At 39.8% G+C, this 12,992-nt stretch overlaps 1 long non-coding RNA gene across 1 annotated transcript in view; it reads left to right on the plus strand.

The window, feature by feature from the left end:
* The first annotated feature begins 9,701 nt into the window (after positions 1-9,701).
* LOC150012223 (uncharacterized) overlaps positions 9,702-12,992 on the plus strand; it is a 140,769-nt gene continuing 137,478 nt past the window's right edge. Inside the window, exon 1 of the long non-coding RNA XR_016510717.1 lies at positions 9,702-9,819. This is a non-coding gene — a long non-coding RNA (uncharacterized LOC150012223). The remainder of the gene's footprint in view (positions 9,820-12,992) is intronic.

A 12,992-nucleotide genomic window follows, 5' to 3' on the forward strand; every position in this document is an offset into this window, starting at 1 on the left:
TCCTCTCTTTCACTGAGACCCAGTGTCCCTTGTGTGTTTGATTCTTTTAGGTTGCGAAGAAAAAGGGATACACGATGGAGGCTTATTGTGAGGATATAAAAGAGAAAAGGGCAGCTAAGACTCGTGAAAGCCAGCAACTGCCTTCCAAGCAGGCCTTGCAGAGACTGTACTGACATTTGGAAGCTGGAAGATTGTTCAGGGAGCTCCTTGACTACTCAGAAGCGGGCATTTTGGCATGGTGCTCTAGTGCTCTTCGGCTTGGATGACTTTTTCCTTCTCTTGATCTCCCTGCCTCTAAGGTTCTGGGATCTATAATTACTTTTCACTACTCAATACTCTACCCCATGTTTTTCATAGCATCTGCTTTCTCAAAGCTTTTGCAACTATCAGCAGAATTTCTTGGCATGCCTCAGAGTGAAAGGAGAATCTGGTTGATCCGGAACTTCACCATCTGGTTCAAGGATTGGCTGCTGGGCAGGACTTTTCGCCTAGCAGACCAGTGGCCATTTTATAATTTGGAAAAGTCAATGAGTACAGTCAGCATGATTCTCAAAACTGGACAGTGTGGGCTCTTCATGCAAAATAATTCAGATGAAGAAATTTCAGATTGACTCCTAGCACCTCAGGGAATACTTAGAGATACGCTGTGGGTCAGAACATGAAGAAGTCTTTTAGGGGCAGTCAATTTTGGTTAAGGGGAGCATGCAGCCCTCTGTATTCCTGGATGCCACTCATCTAGGCCACTGCCCTCAGCACAAGACAGCAGTAGCCATGGGCGTTCATGTCTAAATGTCGTGTGGGCATAGCAGGCATTTGTTGGTTGGTTGGTTTTTTGTCTCCTACCCTTAGCCGTTCCTGCCCAGACTAGAAATAATTCAATAATACAGTAATGAAGTACTTAGAAAGTTTAAGAGTGAAGACCCAACTATGCTTACAGAAGGATTACGTGCTAGGTGTACACAGAAGCTTGGTAACCACATATTTCTCGGAAATGTTAAGTAATGTGGCCCAAGGGTCCTCTGGGCATGTGAGGAAGGTAGAACTTGGGAGAGGTACTCAGTAAGAATTTTTCTCTCTTCTTTTTAACTTGGATTTCCCCGCCCCTGTTGTTTAGTCACATATCTTTCATTCACATTTTTTGTGTCACTGGTAATTTGGTTCCAGGTCTCCCTTAACTTTGAGGTAGTTCCCTGGCAAGTCATGATGGCTTTTAAACATAGCACTGTGGCTTATTTTTATCATTCAATTTCAAGAATTATTAGACTACCTTTCTGTGTGACTTTGAGTCCCTCTCTCTGCATTGTGAGCAACACTGACATGCACTAGAATTTTTGTTGATGTTTTAATTAAACATACAAAAATAAAACAATTTCCACACTATCGTTACCTATTGGAAATACTGGGATTGTATTAAACTGTGTTGGACAGATATGCCTTCTAGAGAAGAAGTTCCCTGTAATGGAGAATGTTTTCCTTCACAATTTATATCAAAGAACACCAAAATCAATCTGCAATTTAAAAGGAACTCACAAAAGAAAGACCATGTTTCTACCAATTTCATCTAAATTATATTCTGCAAACTAATGCACAAAATTTAAATAAAAATGTGATACTGTAAGATTCTCTATATAGTCAAGGTATTTTAGACTACCTTTTCTTATTTTTCACAGTTAAAATTCTAATGCTAAAGATGTATTTCCATATTTTTAAATTTAAAGTTATTCTGGTAAAATTTTTTTTTATGGTGATAAATTTTTGCTTTTCACATTGATCTGACTATGGAGACATGAATCTCTTCATTTGTCCTTTAAGATATATTCTGTTTCACCACAGTTCAAAGATACTAAAGACCTCGGGCATTGCAGCACTTACCTATTTCATTAAGCAGGCTGCATCACATATGAGTTTGGTCAGGTGATTTTCTAAATGAAAACAAATAGTAATTTCTCTTATTGTTATTTTAAAGTTGAGTACTTGGACCCCTATTAATTATCTCATATTAAACATAGGGTATTTTCAAAGTCTTAATGGATGTGTTTTGTGTTTTAATTAGATAGAATACATAGATAGACAATTTAAATAGATGAGCTGCTTGGATCCTATTCTTCCTAAAATGGTGTTCTTCCTCAAGCTCTTTCTAGCCGTTTCTTATTATCTCTGACAGCTCATATTTACTTTGTATTCTCTAGCACTTGGCCAAGGGACAGAAACCTTTCTGGGTTCAACCCCACAAAAGCTCTAGTCCTAAAATAGAAAACTATCGCCAAGTTTTATCTGTTCCCACTTGGCTGTCTCATCCATGCCCTGCTCTCCATTTCCAATGCCTCCACCCTCGTTCAGGTCCTGTGCCCTTTAGCCTTGGCGTTTCAGAACCCGCCTAGCTGAACTCTCCAAGCTGTTTTACTCAGGGCTTCCAAATTCATGTTCTTCAAAGCACATTTTCTGATCATGCCACTTACTTACACATGTAGAAATCTGTAAGTCAAGTCACTTCATTTAATTCAGTGACTACTAATAGTCTTACAGATATTTTAAGTACTTACTAAGTTCAGGAATTTGATGGGCCTGTTACCAACCCCAGTGAGTCAGAGACCACAAATCATGGTCCTTCTGCCTAATGTCACTCAAAGCAATAAGACAAAACAGTATTGGGTAAAGCTAGTCAGGAGCTTTATTCCTTGGTTAAGAAATGAAGAAGGAAAATCAAATGTGCTAGTGATTCCTTCTCCACAATCCTGGGGAATTAAGAAACTGTTAAAGGATCTCAAGGGGGAGGTAGGTCGCTGCAGGGGTGGGAATTCTCGAGGAAGAGGGGAGAGTTTTCAGATTTCCAAGGAAGCATATGTTGTTCTCAAACATGCTTGAACATGCTTAGCCATATATCACATGTCTCACTTTAATGTTAAATCTCCACCCCTGGTTCTGATTGTAGTATGCTAATAAAGAAAAATTCATCAAAAGATCTCTTCGGAAGGGGTTCCATGTGCCATTGTGGAATTTTCTGGTGCAAACCAGTTTCGTGGTGATGGTCTTTGGGTTCCTTATCTGATTTCTGCCGGCAGACTTAGCTCACCCTGGAATTCCTACCTCTTCTTCAGGATTTCAGCCTGCTTTTGCCAGGAATTATGTTGGAGAGAATACAAGAAGCTTGGTCAAAGTTTAAGAATTAACTAATGATGTGGTAGCACAACTCGGTGACCGGACCTGCTGATATGAAAATGAATAAAACAGACTTTGAGACATCGACAGTTTCCTAGGTAAAAACTTTATGCAGTACTTACTATATTGATTTTGCTAGGAATTAGATGCATAATTTATAGCCATATTGATATTGTCTATATGTGTTTAAGTACACACACATATTATAGTATCACACAGACTAGGATGTATAGAGTGGGTATAAACTTGGGTCCATGAATACGGGTTTGGAAAAAAAAACAACATTGTATTTTATATAAAAATTCAGGTTCAAACTGAACCTTCATTGTACTCACATGACAGAAATGTAGTAAGTTTGACCCTACTCCCCTTCAGTAGGATTGTGGCTAAATTCTGGAAGTTTATCTACTATCTCTACTATAGACTTGATGTGTCTTCCCAAAATTCCTATGTTGAAACCATTCCCATGTGATGGTATTTGGAGGTGATGGGATTAGATCACGAGGGCAGAGCTCTCATGAATAGAATCAGAGCACTTACCAGAGACTCCATTGGAAACACCTGCGAATCATGAATGCCAGAAAGGCCCCAAGGGCTGTGAGAGGTCTGATGATGATCACCATTCTAAACCTCCTCATCAATGGCGCAGATCTGGAAACCACTGGCCCCAAGAACATGGCCTGGTGGGCTATTGCAGGCCCAGTCTAACCCGCCAGGAGGGCCCGATTACTGAGGGCAGGTGTGTGGGTGTGAACTGCGCATGCTCCATCCTGCTTCCTCAGCGTTGAGGCGCCTGAGTCCGTTAGAGGCCTGGGTGGTGCAAGAACAGGGTGGCCAAAGGTAGGGGCCTATGGGGTCCACACAAAGTTGCCAGGGTCCATACATTTTTTAAAAAGGAGAAGCGAAAGACAAGGAAAGGAGAAGGAGTGAGAACCTGCAGAGCTCGGTTTTGCTTTCCGCCATATGAGAACACAGTCAGATGGCGGTTCTGGAACCACAAAGCTGACCCTCCCGAGACACTGAATCTGCCTGCACCTTCGTCTTGGATTTCCGAGTCTCTGGAAATGTAAGAAAGAATTTTCTTTCGCTTTTAGGTCACACAGTGTGTGGTATTTTTGTTACAGCATCCCCAAGGAGTGAAGACGGTCCCTTTAGAGAGAGGGCCTGAGTGTGCAGGCATCCGCTTAGTTGGCCGTCGTCTCGTCCGGCCCACAGAGGTCTGCGTTAAACATGGTTTACTCCTATCTGCCCGGCCATGGCGGGTTTGGGCCTGCAGTTCTCTGTTTTCTAATGAGATTTGTTACTCCCAATTCTGGGACATCCCTGTTTTCTTCAGCCTACCTTTCTCTACTATTTTGTTTATGTTTCAGATGCTCTTCCTTTCCCCAATGTGACTACTAAGCTTTTACAAACCGAAGCTAACTGCCTCCTTTTTGGCTTTGCTTTCCACTCCCTCACTGAGCCCTGAGCAGCCCAAACACATGAATAGAAGGTCCGGGGAAGGCAGTGTGTGTTAGTCAAAAGCAGGAGCTGAGCAGAGGGCAAAGGAGGACATTAATAAGGAAGAAATGCTTTACTATCTCAAAAATATTATTCTATCCCGTAAAACTTGCATGATATATACTGGGGATTTAGGCATACACTGGCCCATGTGTACTATATAGCAGGAGCCATGATGCTATTATGTCACATAACACTTTTCAGAACCCATGAGCATGAGTAGCATGTGCAACAAAGCAGAGAGGCCTCCAAGCATTTATAGGAATGCCAAATAGTGACAGTATTTATGAATTTCCATCTAATTACATTAAATTCAGTGCTATTTGTTCTGGGCTAATATTCTAGATAGTGTCAAAGAGGTGGCTTTTTTAGAAATCCATAATCTGATATGGAATTTGCACATTTCATTTTTAAACCAATGTCCATCCTGGTGTATTATAAAATATTTGTCAGTTAACCACAAGTGAAACTCTTTAAGATCCTGATGCTCAATATTGCTATCTAATCAGCTATCTAAAACTGGTGATGATGGTAATGACAATAATTCTTGTACTGGGTTGGTCAAAAAGTCCATTTAGATTTTTACGTAAAATGAAAGACACATTTTTCAGTTTAAACAATAACTTTATTTATTTCTAAAATGCCTCTTGGACTTCATTTTGCCTTGGCTGGTTAATTTTTTGACTGGATCCTGTATTCTGCGGTACAAAGTACAAACTTCATATGATGGCAAACCTTCTTCCTACTGTTTCAGCCTATGCACTTCCCTCCAGGCAGACAGACCTGTTGGGATTTATCAGAATAGAGTGTGAATTCCCAAACACTGTACCTTTGTATGTGCTGGTTCTCGGAAGCGGTCCTTCCTTCGCCCTCGTCGTCGGAGAAGACGCTCAGCTCAGTCCCAGCTTCCTCTCTGGACCTGCACCTGCGCCAACAGGCTCCGTGAGAACTGCATCCTTTGTGGTTTCACAGAACCCTTTACATTCCAGGACTGCAGCCTCTAAGAAGATCCTATTAAAGTTTTATTTGTTTCGTTTGTTTTATATTTTTCTTCCTCGCTAGGTGAGCTTATTCTTTTTCTACCGAAGAATAAAAATGCTTGTTAAATGTTTACTGAGAGAATGAATTAATGATAATGCAGTTTAGTCTTTTGTTTCTTATTAGCTTCGAAATAATAAGAAAAGGAGGAGACAAGGAAAATCTCAGAAAATGGGAATTCTGCGAGGGATTAGTGATAAGCTGCCAACAACCTTATATCAGAAAGAAACCTCTTTCCCTGTTTGTTTTGTGTCTCAAAAGAGATTCTTTTCATGTTGTTTGGGACAAGTTAGGGCCTACCCTCTGTTTCTCTGTTTTGTTTTCTGAAGGATATATGTAGCTATCACTGTGTAATGAAAAATATATCACCATAAGTTTTTCTGAGGTTTCAGATTAGTAAATGGCTTTCTTTTTATGGGAGCATTAAAAAGTAGTGATTCTGATAAACAATACTTATCTTTCGAACAATAGATTTCCTTTGTATCTCTAATTTAAGACCTTGTGGGTAAATTTATAGATGTTACCAACATTAGATAAGAACGTATTTTTAAAAATGTATATGTAATACTTTTTCATTTACGCTAGGTTATTTACCTGTGACCTTATATTATTTAAGACTAAAATCAAACATCGGAGCAATAAATTAATAAGATTCGAAGGTAGCACGTTGTTGTCAGAGAGCCCTGAAGTTCGACGGTATGATCATGTTCCAAAGCCCACGATCCATCATGACAGGGAGCTAGAGTGTCATATTGTCATGACAACAGGATGTCTTCTTAGGTTTGAATGTGTTTGTGTTGTAGATCTATAACTTTAAAGGCTTATTCAAAGCTTTTAAAGCAGAATTTGTATTGCTTTCATGGTTCACGGTGTATACTAAAAATTCTCAGCTATTTTGCAAATGGTAATTGGAGTGCTCTTTACTTTTGTTCTTTTTGTCTCCAAGGTGAGGCATCACCGGACTAAAATGGTTATGCCTTAGCATTTTTGTTTTGCCATTCAATATAGAACTGTAGGGGTAAAGATCTTTCTCCCTGTATTTGATATACAAAAACTGTGGATTGAGGTTTTTGGATATTTGGATAAGAATAGTTTATATATATATATATATATTCTTTTGCTGAGGCAATAAGTTGAAAAGCAAATGGCTCTTTTAACCTGCTGAGTATTATGAACTTAATAAGCTTAATGTGTTGCTCCAAAAAGCCAAAATCTCACAACACTGTCAATTCTTTCTGCATGGGAAAGACACTTCTCTTGCCCAGAGATTCTCTGCAAACAGTGAAAAAAAAATAATGATCAGTGGTCCTGTTCACTGCTTAGGAGAATGTCCTTGACATCCTTCACATCACAGCACAGCGCCAACAGCTGAGATCTCATGTTGAATCAGGGGAGCAGGAACCCTAAAGGGTGAGCAGGAGAGACCAGGGGAGAATGGTAGGGGTGGTGCAAGATAGAGATGGAGGTAGAGGTGAGAGAGAGAGAGAGAGAGAGAGAAAGAGAGAGAGAGAGAGAGAGAGAGAGAGAGAGAGAGAGAGAGGGAGGGAGAGAGGGAGGGGGAGAGAGAGAGAGAGAGAGAGAGAGAAAGAGGGAGGGAGAGAGGGAGGGAGAGAGAGAGAGAGGGAGGGAGGAAGAGAGAGAGAGACTCTATTATTGCTTTCTTTGCAATTGTTAACCCCTTAGAGATGGAAAATTTCCACATCAATACGCACTGTATTATTCCCTCCAGTGAAGCAAATTGTTTTTGTAAGTTAGCTTTGTCTTTAAAGATACATACAGATGAAGTTTATGGAGAGAATGTGACATAGAAAAGGCACTTTGTGATGGTATTAATACTGAATTAAGAGGAAAGACATCTGCAAATTAAAAAAAATATAATAACTAAACTGGAAACTGAGACCTACGATGTCCTATTTTTTCCTATTACCAATTATTTGTCTTAGTATATACATGTATGAGTGACGAAAAAATGAGAAGCAAGACATTGAATAGGTTTTTGAAGCAGACCTCAGGTGTTTTTTTTTTCTTACTATTTTTGAAGTTGTGTGGTTTATTTTTCTGCTTCCTCCTGAATATGAAATAGATTAAAGCAGTTAAAATCTTGGAGTTCTTATGTCCATTTATCTACTATCTCTTTTTCTAAAGATATGATAACTTGCATAAAGTCAGATTTATAACTCTAAGGAAAACTCAATAATTAGTTTTCAACTACTCTAACCTTTTTAAAACAATCTTACAAGGTCATGCATAATACTTCTGAAGCTAGAATTATTGATTTATGATATATATTTTAGTAGTAAGAAAACCTCTAAACTGCAGATGAAGCCAATTTTAACTCTTACCCCAAATCCTAATTGCTTTATATAACTCCCTGCAATTTAGCTATATGTATCATTTCACATAGTTACTTTTTGTGTGTACGATAAGAATATTTTGGATTTATTCTGTCAGCAAAATCCAACTATACAATACAGGTTGGTAGCTATAGTCACCATGCCGTATGCTAGACCCTTAGGTTTCATTCATCTATAACTGCAAGTCTATACTCTGTGACCAACATTTTCTCATTTTCCTTTCCCCTTAGCTCCCGGCAACCACCAGTCTAGTCTGTTCCTATGTGGTTGCAAACTGCAAGATTTTCTTCCTTGTTATAACATAGTAAATAAATAACTGAATAACTAAATATATATATATTTATATATGGATATATCTGAATACCACATTTTCTTTATCCATTCATCTATTGATCTCCTGGCTGTTGTGAGGAATGCTGCAGGGAACATGGGGGTGCAGGTATTTCTTCAGTCAGTGATTTCATTTCCTTTGGATACATCCCAGCTGTAGAGTTGCTGTGTCACATGGTAGTTGCGTTTATAATTTTATGAGAAATGTCAATACCTTTTTTCCATTATGGTTATATCAATTTACATTCCCATCTATAGTACACACTGTTTTCTTTTCTCCACATCCTTGCTAATGTTTGTTATAGCTTGTGTCTTTAATAGCCATTCCAACAGGTGTGACGTATATGTCAGTGTGGTTTTGATAAGCATTTTCCAGATGATAAGTGACATTGAGCCTCTTTTCATGTACCTGTTGGTCACTTGTATGTCTTCTTAGGAAAACTATCTATTGATATCCTTTTCCCATTTTCTAATTAAATTATTTGAGTTTTTTTCCTATTGAATTGTAGGATTTGTTTATATATTTTGAATATTAACCCCTTATCAGATATAAGATTAGAAAAGATTTATGTAGTGTAAATGTAATGTCTCTTTTTTCATTTTTAATTTTATTTATCTGTGTCCTCTCTTTCCTGGTTATTCTAGCCTATCTTTTTGTCCATTTTGTTTAGCTCTTCAAAAAAACACTATAGCCTACCTTTTTAAAACTGCTTTTGCTGCATTCCATAAGTTTTGCTATGTTTTTATTTAATTTTTGTATGTCTTACTGTTATAGAAACAGGGGAGTCCAAAAACAGACCCCAGAGTTGGCGGCTGGGAGATAGGGAAAAGGAAGCAGCTTTCAGGATGCCTTGCATGCCTGGGGCTAGTGGCTGGCAACATTGTTGCAAAGATCCGCTTTACTTCCAAGAGTCAGGAAGATGGAAGGGATCTTGGACTGTGGGCTGGTACGGAAGAAGCCTACAGAGCCTACACGGGGTTCTGTGAATGGTCAGAACTGTTTGCAACACCCACTGCGTGAGAGGACACAGTGAGGGAGAGGAGGCAGTCAGGAAGAGAAAAGCAGCTGTGGACATTTGGCTGGCTGGCTCTCTTGCTCTGTAGCGCTCCGGTACTGGCTCTCTCTCGCTGGCTCTCTGGCCCTGGCTCTCGTGGGCTCCCTCCATGTGACTTGGAGGAGCAGGGGTCTCCAGGCTGCTTTAAGAGGCTGGCTCTGGCTCTCGTGGGCTCCCTCCATGTGGCTTGGAGGAGAAGGGGTCTCTAGGCTGCTTTAGGAAGAAGCTCTCGCCATGCAGTTTTGAGGAGATTCATGCAGTTTACAGGAAGACGGCAGTTTGCAAGGAGGCTGAGAATCCAGGCGGTCCTGCATTGAGAGCTGGAGGGCACCACAGCACAGAAAGGACCTCCCCAATCAGAACTGAGTGATTGGCAGCTACTGGTAAGCTGAACTGTGCCTAGGAGGTAGGGGAACGGTGTTTCTGACTTTCCTAAGACTGGCCAGGTCTGGGAGGGGGAGGTAGGACTATGTGTAAATAAACAATTCTTTTTCCTTTTCACCAAACTCTGATATCGAGAGTTATGATTCTGGCGGCGGGCCATCGGGCCCCTAACTAAACAGCCCGTGGGTTCTGTTTCAATCGGGGCAGCCCAGGGGTTCTGTCGCATTACTGTATTTTTAATTTCTTTTCGGACTCATTGACTGTTTAGGAGTATATTGCTTAATTTCCATGTATTGTGAATTCTACAGTTCTCCTCCTGTTCTGGATTCTACTTTCATATAATTGTGCTTAGAAAAGATACTTGATATGAAGTCATTTTAAATGAGTTAAGACTTTCTTTGTGACCCAACATATGCTCTATCTCAGAATGTTCCATGTGCCAAGAGGAATTTTTATTCTGGTGCTGTTGAGTGGAATGTTATGTATATGTCTGTTAGTTGATTTGATCTATGGTGTTATTCAGGTTGACTGTTTCCTTATTGATTTTCTGTCTGGATAGTCTACCCAGTGTTAAAAGTGGAATAATGAAATCCCCTATTATTATTGTATTGGTGTTTATTTGTTCCCTCGGTTCTCCCTTTGGTAAATATTTGCATTCAATGAAGCTTCTGTTGTGTCTGCAGTGGAGTGTGCAGTTGGCAGGCTTGTTCCAGAGTTCTCAGGCTTTCATGTATCATGCCTGGTCCTAGGAACAAGGGACCACTCCCAGGATCTTATTCAATAGGGTGGTGCGGGGAGAAGGTTCCACTTCAGGGTCTGCAGTTAGGTCTTCAGACAGCTAGCCTTTACTAGGTGTATATACATGTGTGGTTCCTTGTCAGGTCCATGCCTGTGTCCCTGGGTGGGCAGGACTAGATCCATACTATGGCTGAGAGGGGCAGAAGCTGAGTCCCAGGCTCTTTTGGGGTCCACAGTCAGGGTTGAGTTCTGCACACATTGCTCTTGAGGCAAGCAAGATGCACTTGTCTCTTGCCAGGCCATTTGTACGAACAGGAGTGTTTCCTGACCAAGGCTGGCAGGGGTTGCAGCTGATTTAGAGGGCCATTCCAGGATATGCAGTCAGACCGAGGTTGGCAGGCTAACCTCTAAGGGTGTAGGTGGGCACGTCTTCTGGTGGGTCTCTGGGTGGGCCTAACTGCTTGTGAACTATAGAGTTGAGAGAGACTGAAGATGACACAGGTCCATGTAGGATCTGCTGTTGGCCTTGGGTGGGCTCGCTGGTCTCCTGGAGCACTGGCAGGCATGCATCTCAGCAAGACCTGGGTGAGCAAGACTGTTCAAGAACTGGGACTGGGAGTGAGACTGGAGCAGAGTCTAGGCCCATTTCCAGTTCTCTAGTGGCCCTGATGGGAATATCTCCTGCCAGGTTCCTGTGAAAACAGGACTGCTCCTGGACTCTGGATATTTACTATCACTTTCAACCATATTCTGTTTGAAGAAAATAACAGTTCCCTGGACTAAACAGAGCATTAATGAAATCACATTGGCTCTCGTTGCTATAAGCTTGACTTGAGAGCCAATACCAAAATGAGATAGTGAATTCTTTCTTCCTCCCTTTCGCCCTCCTTTTCTTTTTTCTACATATTTGCCGTGCTATATCCAAGCCTGTATAATCCTGTTTAGTTTGAAGAGTGAGCATATATCTTTACTTTTAGTTAAGTGGATGAATCAATCGGTGCATAAATGCATGAAATGCACGAATGAGGTGAAGGTTACCCAATAATGACAGACATATATATTGCTGGATACCATTTGATGGCAGTCAACCAAAGGACTAAAGTACTGACCAAGGAGATCTGAGTTGCTCTTTTGGTTGTGGGAGGATTGTAACCTTAATGCTGGAAGCCTGACTTAAGATGTTTTCCTTGGACTCTGCTTTGATATAAAGCTCACTCGACTTACATGATGAACTTAAATTAATTGAATCTAAGATGTTGAATCACAGAAACTGGCTTTCAGAGAAGATGAAATGATCTCAAGAATAGAAATCAGGTGATTACTAAGAGGGAGGGGATGTTTCACTTGAGCAAAGGCCTTTGGAAAATGTATATTAAGAAAAAGTCTATCTAATGAGGTCTATCTGACCTTTATGACCATAATATTGGTCATAGCTGAATTTCAAATAGGTTTACTCTATATCTTTTTGTTTTGGATTTGATTAGTGTTCTATGGTTTGCTTCTGCAGTTAGTGAAAAGTAAAATGGAATAAAAATATTTTGAATAAAAAAATATCTGATAGTAAATAGTTAATAATGGCCTGATGGTTAACACGTCTTGTTATGTATTTAGAACACTCTCTCTTTTAATTTTAGCAACAAAAATGACAATAGACAAGCATAGGGAGGAAAAATATTATTTGGGTGTTTTTACCTGAAGAATTATTGAGTACACGTTACTTTTCATATACATGAACTAGAAATAGCTAAAGTAAACTACTCCTCACTTAGTTATGACTCTAGGAAATAAAATTTTGTGGGGATATTTCCTGAATTCTGTTCAATGACGCATTAATCTCCTGGAAGTATGCTAGTAGTCATTTCTTAGAAGGGTCTATGATCAAATGAGTTTGGGAAACTTGAAATTAAATGAAAGTAAACATTTATTTCACAGCTGGTTTCGCGGAACCATTTCATGTAGTAATGTGCCTTGTGTCTCTCCAAGGTGTGATACAGTGTGAAATGTTTCCTGATCTTTCACCCAAAATTGCCATTAACATGTGGCATAATACAGTCTTGGAAAACATATAATGGAAGGTTTCTGCTATTTCTTTGAAGGACATAATACTCTGCAACTGCTGGATTTTGCTCATTTTGTTTTACATTGTTTTGGTTCACCTTTTGAAATTTATATCCTCCAACATAAAATTAGCTTCCATTGTTTTCTTTTTGTTTTCGAGGGATCGAAACAATATATCCCTTTTACAAGCAATATGTTATCTTTATTCTTTCCCAATAAGAGATGTACAGAGCATTTGTTTATTTGTTAGTTTATTTTTTTATTATAAAATGTCCAGGCATGTAAGAAGGTCTAAAGATGATATTCTGAATCCTTGTGGAAGCACTAGCTTTAAGAAATTAAATAGCACAATAAATCTGAGTGTTCCTGGTCTTCT

This window comes from Furipterus horrens, unplaced genomic scaffold (genome assembly GCF_987537825.1).
Source record: "Furipterus horrens unplaced genomic scaffold, mFurHor1.1.pri manual_scaffold_4, whole genome shotgun sequence".
Taxonomy (NCBI): domain Eukaryota; kingdom Metazoa; phylum Chordata; class Mammalia; order Chiroptera; family Furipteridae; genus Furipterus; species Furipterus horrens.